This window comes from Lissotriton helveticus, chromosome 11 (assembly GCF_964261635.1).
Source record: "Lissotriton helveticus chromosome 11, aLisHel1.1, whole genome shotgun sequence".
NCBI lineage: Eukaryota > Metazoa > Chordata > Amphibia > Caudata > Salamandridae > Lissotriton > Lissotriton helveticus.
This window is the reverse complement of record NC_136072.1, coordinates 45642187-45650933: the sequence shown is the minus strand read 5'-3', so window position 1 is coordinate 45650933 and position 8747 is coordinate 45642187.

Sequence of the window (8747 nt, the reverse complement as noted above, 5' to 3'; positions counted from 1 at the left end):
GTGGCATGATACTGACTCCGTGGCAGCCCTACTGACCCGTCAGGGTTGTCAGTCTGTCATGAGACCTACCTTTTTGTCTACAGACCAAACCCTTCAGTGCTGATAGGCAAACGTGTCTCACACTCTTCACTCTCATGTGTTTCCACCCTATCACCTTATATGAAACTGACTGACAGGAAGGAAGTGGGCAGTGGTTAACCACACCAAAGGTAGAGCGCTCTAACTAAGACAATTGTAAGTATTCCTCTCCACATATTCTTACTGGCAGCTTTAGGCTGACCTCTCCCTTGCAGCAATGACGGAAAAAAAGCTGCGGCACCATTACCCCCGCCGCTGCAGCCGCCGCCACCATGTTCTCCTCCTGTGAGCCACCCACCTAAGGATGGTGCCCCTGCTTGATGTTATGTTATGTTATTTATACTTATAGAGCGCACGGTTACCCTAGGGTGTCCTGGCACTAAGTAATGGTTACCTGAGGAGAATAAGGCCTAAGAGTGATAGAAAAACCATGTCTTCAAGCCCCTAGGGAAGGAAATGAGATCTGGAGCATTTCTAAGTTGGAACGGAAGTTCATTCCATGCTTTTGAGGCACAATGAACAAAGCTTCTGCCTCCCCAGTTGCTTTTTTTAAGCGGGGGAATTTGCACTAGTTTAGATCCAGTCGACCGTAGTATTCTGCCTGGGACATACCATGAAAGTTGAGGAGGAAAGGGATAGAACAGAACTGTCTCAGCCCTCTATGGCCGTATTCGAGGAAGCGTCTGGCCACACAGAAACATTTCTAAATCTACAATGCGCATGACAACAGCACTGTCCTGGCATTGTCTATAGTAAGATCAGGCTAAAAGTCGAACCTTCCGAACTTTGAAGGTGAATGCTTTATTTGTCACCGGCCAAACATCACATCAGTATCTCAAGGCTGGTGTATTTCTAACAGTAAATCGTCGCTCAAAGTCTCTGCAGTGATTCGAGAGTTCCACAAACCTGGAGTAGTAGTGGGGGTCCTATAAGGTAGGGAGCAACGAGATGAAACTCGCAAGGGACGAACCAGAAGGACCCTTGGTATTGGGAGGTTGGGGGTGGGCACACTGAAGGAGAATTTCTAAGAAGCCAATTGGTAGGAATGCTGAAAGATGAAGCGCGACGGCTACGCTGATAATCGGCTAATATAACAATTGAGCTGAAACATCAAGCATGGTTATCAAGATAAACACGCTGCGCTCATTGTTAACATGCATGCAACAGATAGAAACGGACACGGTCTCCCGAACCGGACCCTTGCTGAGACATGAAGCGCAGCATCTTTAAAGCAGGTGCCGCACTGATTTATGATAAAGGTGCAACTAATTAAGCAAGGGTCAGTTCAAAGCTATGATTATCAAGATAAACACGCTGCCCTCATTGAACACACCCATAAAACAAGCAAAAGCGAAAAAACGGCACGTAGTGTGTAACCTGACCCAGGAGGAATGCAGCTGCCATCTTGCGCGCCGCTACTCGCTCCAGAGAGCAAAACGTTGTGGGAGTGAACATTAAAAAAGATGTGGGCTATGCGCCTGCCTTTAGCCATTTGCGTGCTTTCATTAGTGAACGAGACATGCAAAAGCCAATCCTATGTGTGGGAGGAATCAGACCCACACGGAGTAAACACAAGTAGCCTCGCAGAGCAGCGCAGGCGCTGGCTCAGGCTCAACCTAAAAAGCCACTCTACAAGACCAATTATCAATCAAATACAGAACATAAAGTGCTACGATCACAAATCCAATTCTTGCATCTGTATTGTATTGTAATTGCATTTATATAGCGTTTGCTACCCCTGACGAGGCATCGAAGTGCTTTTTCAGCAAGTAGCATGCTACTCCGGAACCCATAAAGGATTAGTGGGGAACTAGTATAGAAAAATATGAAAGTAATTTGAGTGGTGGATATGTTAGCAGTTATTTGGATTGAGAAGGATAGTGGAGGAATAGAAGAGGGAAAAGGTTTGCATTTTTTTAGTGCTTGATACCCCTAATCGGGTGTTGAAGCACTTTTTCAGCGAGTAGCATGCTACTCCGGAACCCATAAAAGGATTAGTGGTGAATTAGTATAGTGCAATATGAAAGTAATTTGAGGGGTGGATATGTTGGACTGTTATTTGGATTGAGAAGGATAGCGGAGGGACAGAAGAGGGAAAAGGTTTGCATTTATATAGCACTTGCTACCCCTGATGAGGTGTTTAAGCGTTTTTAGGCGAGCAGCACACTTGTTCGGAACCGATTAAGGATTTAGTAGTGAATTAGTATAGTGAAATATGAAAGTAACTTGAGTGGTCGAGGATATGTGTAGCCTTAAAATAATAAAATGTAAGACAAGTATTTCAATGTGCCCAAGGACCCGCAATCCCTCCGAAACATGTTTTATGTAATTAGGGCATGTGCAACCATCAAGCACTTACAGTGCATTTGGTGCTGTGCAAACTTGCAACCTATCAGGCACTTTTAAAGGGCCCATCATTTGAGGCTTAACAGTACATCTACTATCTCAACAGCAGTCAAAGGGGCCATTTTCCTTGCATGCACCAAGGCTTGTGGCTTCCTTGCTACGCTTGTGGGACCGCCATCTTGCATCTCTGCGTGAGGATGAGGACCACTCATTCCGCGTGCCATTCTGGGAGGGCGGGAACCCAGCTCGAGAATGCAGCAGAGCAGCATTCTGGTAGTGTCATCACCACTCCTTAAACACCAGGGAGTGCTGCTCAGTCCAAACATGCAAGCTTTTTCTGCTGTCAAGGAAGTTTTGGAGGTTGTGGGTAAACCCCATCCACTGTTGAACATGAGAGGCTTGCATAATGAACACATACTTAACAGGTGACAAAAACAGCCAGTAGTGATGGGACGACAGCCCTACAATGCGCCCCGTACTTAGACGCAATCAATGCAGAGGACGTCAATGCTCTGAAAAACACGGTAATCCATGCGTGAAGTCATAATCCCAGACAGTTGACCGAACCCTACCAGGGTGTCCATGCTGAGGCACCTCAACGCTCCCACAGTGTCTAATACTGAGGGATTTGTTCTTCACCCAATGGTCTAAAGTTTGAATTTAGGACAGTCGTCAGCTCTCGGGGCCGGTTGCGAGTCCCTCGAAGAATGTGGAAGAGCCCGGTGCGAGGAGTCCTTCTCTTGTGGTCCTGGGGCAGTCTGTATTTACAGGGCAGTATCTTGTGTGTCGACTGACATGTATCTCTGACGTTCCGCAGCCACTAACACTAATGCACTCCAAGTGGATATCCAAGCTACTGCCATAATCAACTGGGATCTCCTGGGGTGGTGGGATCAAGCAGTCAAGGCTTACTCTATGTGGAGGGAGGGTTTCGAAACCCTACTAGAGCATGAAGCAGTAAATAACACATGACGACCTCGATTATACCCAGTGCTGGTACGTTTCCTTGAGTTTCCCTTCTGATGCTTCTGGGCCATACGCCACAGACCCACTGTGGAAGTTATGTGAGCTTTGTTGGGTGAGTCTGTGAGTGGCTTGGGGACTGATTTGAGGAGAAAATGTCGCTCGACACACATTTTCTGATTGAACTAGTTTCCCGCCATACATTTTCAGCTTGAGCCTGTCTGCTGCATATTTTCTGTTGGAGCCTGTCTCCTGCCACACATTTCCTGCTCGACCCTGACTCCCTAAACTCACAAACATGTACTCCTGTTTGTACAGTGAATCAGCTCAGGCAGATCTCATACATCCAAGTAGTGTCCTATATATTAATTTGTGTATGTGTGATGGAGCTGCCATATAAGAAATCATTTTAGGACAAGAACCCTCACTCACCCAAGGGTGACATGCTTCATCATTGGATTCCATCCTCACACCGCACTGTAAGCTCCTAGGTGTGGGCTACAACTCCCCTATGGGAAGGAGCTGAGGTGATTTTCAAAGATGAGCAGTGAGGTGGGGTAAGTAAGGGACAGAGTGCAAAAGTGATGGTAAATAAAACTATCTCCTGGGGGCCGAGTGAACTTTACTCAGTGGGTCACTGGCATAGAGTTAAAAAGAGGACTGGGGGACTAAAAATATTTATCCCTCTCTGTGGTCAACATGTTTCGGCCCATATATGGCCCAAAAAGGGGTTTCGGGGCATTTATCAGGACCTGGAATAATAGTCAATCTGTGTGAAGTTGTGATAATAAAGGGAAGAAATATACTGCCCGCCAAGGGATCAAAGCGGCCAGGTTAGCAATGACCCGGGCCAGGTTAGAGATAACCTGTGTGTATCCAGGGTCCACCGTCTTTCTGAAAATATGATAAGAAAAAATTAGATGATTGCAAAGGACATATATCATCAAAGCACGTTACAGGATACATCAGTGCATGGCGTTCATTCATGCTCTTAAACAGTATTAGTGATATGGTAAATCTCACAACCTCACTTTTCTTACACAAAGTGTCTTACCTAATGATAAGAGAAGTGGTGTCCGCTCTCAAACCACTGGGTATGTCTTGTAGCGCCCAACTGAAAATAAAAGGTGACACACAGAACTATGGAGAATCAAATGTCACGGAATGTATATTATACAAGTCTGGTAGATGCATGTGTAGTGCAGCGTTATCATTAGTATATGTTTCATTAGGATAATAATTAATAATGCCATTAATAGAACCAGGGGGCATATTATCAAGAACTTGCGATATTTATCGCAAAACGCACTTAGCGCGTTTATTTTTATCGCTGCCTATCGCTGGATATTTTAGCGGAGAAAACATGCTATTAGCAACGTTTATCTCCACTGTGATCAAATATCCAGCGATAGTGGCGAAATGCCTGAATATCGCTGGAAATCCAGCGATATTCAGGCTTTAACGCCATGGTGGACTTAGCCTGAAGATCCAACTCACATTGAGGAATACAGGTAAGTCAGGTTTACAGCAGGTGTTAAATACTAGCGATAATCGCGCTTAGCGCAACTTTTTTATCGCTTCGCCTGCATTGCTAATAGGCGATAGCTGTGTTAGCGACTGCTTTCAGTCGCTACCAGTTTGGGCACACCCACTTTGCTTGTCATTAGCGGTAAATATTGCTGACATGCAAAGCTGGCCCCAAACCGGTCGCTATCATCTGGAAGCTGTCGCTAACTGCTGTTAGCGACAGCTTGCTGATAGGGCGATAAAAAAATCACCGCTTTAGCAGCAAAAAGTGCTGCTAATGCGGCGATAAAGCCCCTGCTAATATGCCCCAGCTTCTTATTAAGCAAGGTTGCAAATACTTTTAAACAAAGGTAAATTATCTGTATAAAAACAATTGCTGTTGCTTTAGGTCATGTCCTCGTTATTGAATTGTGAGAATGAACCTTCTCTTCGTTGCAAAGGTAGGCAACAATAATAAATGTCACTGTCATAAGGCGCCTGGGAAGACCGCAAAATAGTACGCTGACATATTATCCCGCATGGGGGCAGAAACATTAGCATCGAGCATGTAGAGACTTGGGGGCATATTCACAAGCCCCTATCGCCACCACAACATCACTTTCAGTGACGTTGTGATGGAGATAAGGGACTCGCTTTATTATACAATGAGCGTTAAGTCACTTAACGCTGCCTTGTAAATAAGGCCCCCTTTCACGCTATACTTAGCGTGAAAGGGGAGGGCAATGGGTGTTGAGGTGAACGCAACACCTATTGATTTTGACAGTGCCCCCTATTTACAAGGGAGGCGTATATAGGAGGCAGCGTCAAAATTAAGACCAGGGAAAACCTGGTCTTTAACAGTCGAAACAAGGCGAAATGCTTTATTTCTCTTTGTTTTTTGCTGTTTCCATGTGTGCTGCCTTGTGCAGCACACATGGAAACAGCAAATTGCCTATGATTGTTTATGTGCAGGAAGCTTCCCCTTCCTGCATATGAACAATCATTTTTTTTTTAAATACTGTTTTGCTACTTTTAAGCAGCACCATAGAAGTTACAAAACGGCTTTTAAAAATTGTTTTTGTGCAAGAAGGGGGACCTTCCTGCCCATAAACAATCTTCCCCTCAACACAGGCCCCCTTGCACCATAGTGCAAGGGTGCCTACATTGACGCTAGGCAGCTGAACTCAGCGCTAGGTGAAACGCACAGGTGCGCCACATACTTGTGAACACCGCACATCCCTGCTTTTTCAGAATGGAGAAGCGTGGCGTTAGCAATGTTTGCTTAATGCCACGCTTCTGCACTCTGCTGTAAATATGCCACGTGCCCTAGCCACGAGCAAACCGGTAGTCCCGGACCCCTGCAGCGATTTTAAACAGTAGTCGCATGTACGTAGGAGTTTTTCAATACTACTAACGCCAGCAAGCGAAACCCCTCGTCAGCGCCGTTTACCTCCTTGGTCAGTGCAGCTGAGATGGACGTTCTGTCTCCTGCCACCCATTTTCTGCTTGAAACAAGCTCCCCCCCACACACAGAAAAAAAGTGAGTAAAACATCACCCTGGTGTAAATGCCAATATTTCACATTAATTGCATACACAAAATTGTGTGGTTCATGCAGATTGTAAGCACATAACAGAAAAATTTACATGTGCCTAGGGTCCAGTTTAACGCCGTTAATTCCCTTCTCTCCGCAGGAAAGAGTTAAGGGAATTTCTGTGCTTGTTCTTAGCTGCAGCCATGTTGAAGAGTTTTTAGCTTGTGCTCTAAGAATTAGTTTGCTCTGAAAGATTTGGGGGCATATAATCAAGAACGGCGATAAAATCATCGCCGCTTTAGCGGCAGGAAACTGCTGCTAAAGCGGCGATAATGGGTTTGATCAAATGACCTTGTGAATTCCCATAGAAGCCCAGGTTCACACCAGAACATGGGCTTCTATGGGAATTCACAAGGGCATATTATCAAGCCCATTGTCGCCGCTTTAACAGCAGTTTCCTGCCGATAAAGCGGAGATAATTTTAACGCCGTTCTTGATAATATGCCCCCAGGTCGATGACTTCTTTCTGCATTGTCTTGAGACAGGAGATTTGCCCCGCACGCAAAGTGCCGCGACGTGACACAAAGCTATGCGTTTGCTATTTACATTCTAGCACAGAGGTATTTGGACTGGAAAGGCAGGGGCGTAGCTTCAGGAGGGGGGAGGGAGAGGTGTTTGGGGGTTTTACAGCCCCCTAATAAAAGTATATTTCGATAAATAATGGGGTATGGTGAGGTGACTGTTGGATTACACATGTAATTTTGTCATACACATAGACAAAAACGCGGACACACTATCTCGCTCTCTCTTTTGAAATTCCTCAAAAGTATTTGTTATTTTGCTAAATATTGTGTTTTCTTTCACCTACTAATCCGCATTCCTCTCCCCTTTCACTGCCCCTTAGGCTCCTTTCATGCACCCTGCCAAGGCCGGCTTCAACACTGGTGGCGCCCTGTGCGACAATGTTTGTTGGCACCCCCCAAATGGCCACCTCTGCCATGGATTGCCTCACTAGCACCCTTTAAAAGCGCCCCTCAAGTCTCCATAACCACTGTCTCTCAGATTCATTTAGTTTTATAGCACCACTCATACCAGTGTAAGGTGTCTGAGCGCTTTACATCACACACACGTTGCACAGAGACAATCATAAGTGTGTAAATCAGTGTATAGGAAATGTTACATGAGACAGGACTACAAGGTGTAGTGTAGGAGTGACGATACTGGTAGGTAATATAGTTTAAGAGATTCTAATTCTGGAAAAGTACAAATTCAGGGCCTCATTTATGAAAATGACGCATCGCTGCATCAAAAAAACAGCGAGGCGTCACTTTTCATTGCGCCCTCCTTGCGACACCAATGATGCGTCATATTTACAATATGACGCATCATTGCGCAAGGAGTTACAGATACGTCAGTGTTTCTGACGTATCTGCATGGCACAAAAGTGACTTATTGCTGGAGTGTGTCTCAAAAGTGACGCAACTCCAGCAATATGTCCTTTCACATGGGGCAAGCCCCATGTGAAAGGGCCTGCGTCAGTCTTACACCTGCTGTGAGGCAGGCGTTAGAAATCAACGCATTTGCGTCCTAGAAGTGGTGCAGTGAACTCTTATAGATTCCACTGCGTCACTTCTATGACCTTTTCTTGCGTCAGAATGCCCCCCTGCAACCTGGCGCAGGTGTAATGCAGCGTAGGGGTTTACAAAGTGACGCATCTACCTAGATGCGTCACTTTGTAAATTTGGTGCAACAAGGCACATTTTTTACGCTGCTGGTGCGTCACAAAAATTGACCCACCGGCGGCGTAAAAGTGACGCGCGGCCTCATAAATGAGGCCCTCAGAATTTAAAACGTAGCACCATTGTTAGGAGTTATCTTTAATAATATGACCTGTTTTCTACCCAAATTAACTATTTTGGGAAGATTAGGATAATGACAGACTGAGCAAAAAAAGCATATAGCTTTAACATATACCTTGCAGTTTGCATGCAGCTCTTTGATGACAGTTAATAGCTCAATGTTCTATATTAGGATTTCGACTTATAGACCACAACTAATAAAAAGAGCTCTTTTACAGAAGCAGTAACCTACTGACCTAGTTACATTAGATGCATTTTGTGATCTGCATGGTACACATTCTTAGCAGCAGGCATTTTAACCCTCTGCGCTACCTTTGAATAAGTCAAAACATCCACTAGACAAACTTCCATCTCTTTCCAGGAAGATGATTAATCACTGGAGTTATCTAGACATTTTAATTGATGCCTGAACATTGCTGGAGGCAAGGAAAGCAGCAACAGGTGCTTTTAAAATGTTAATAT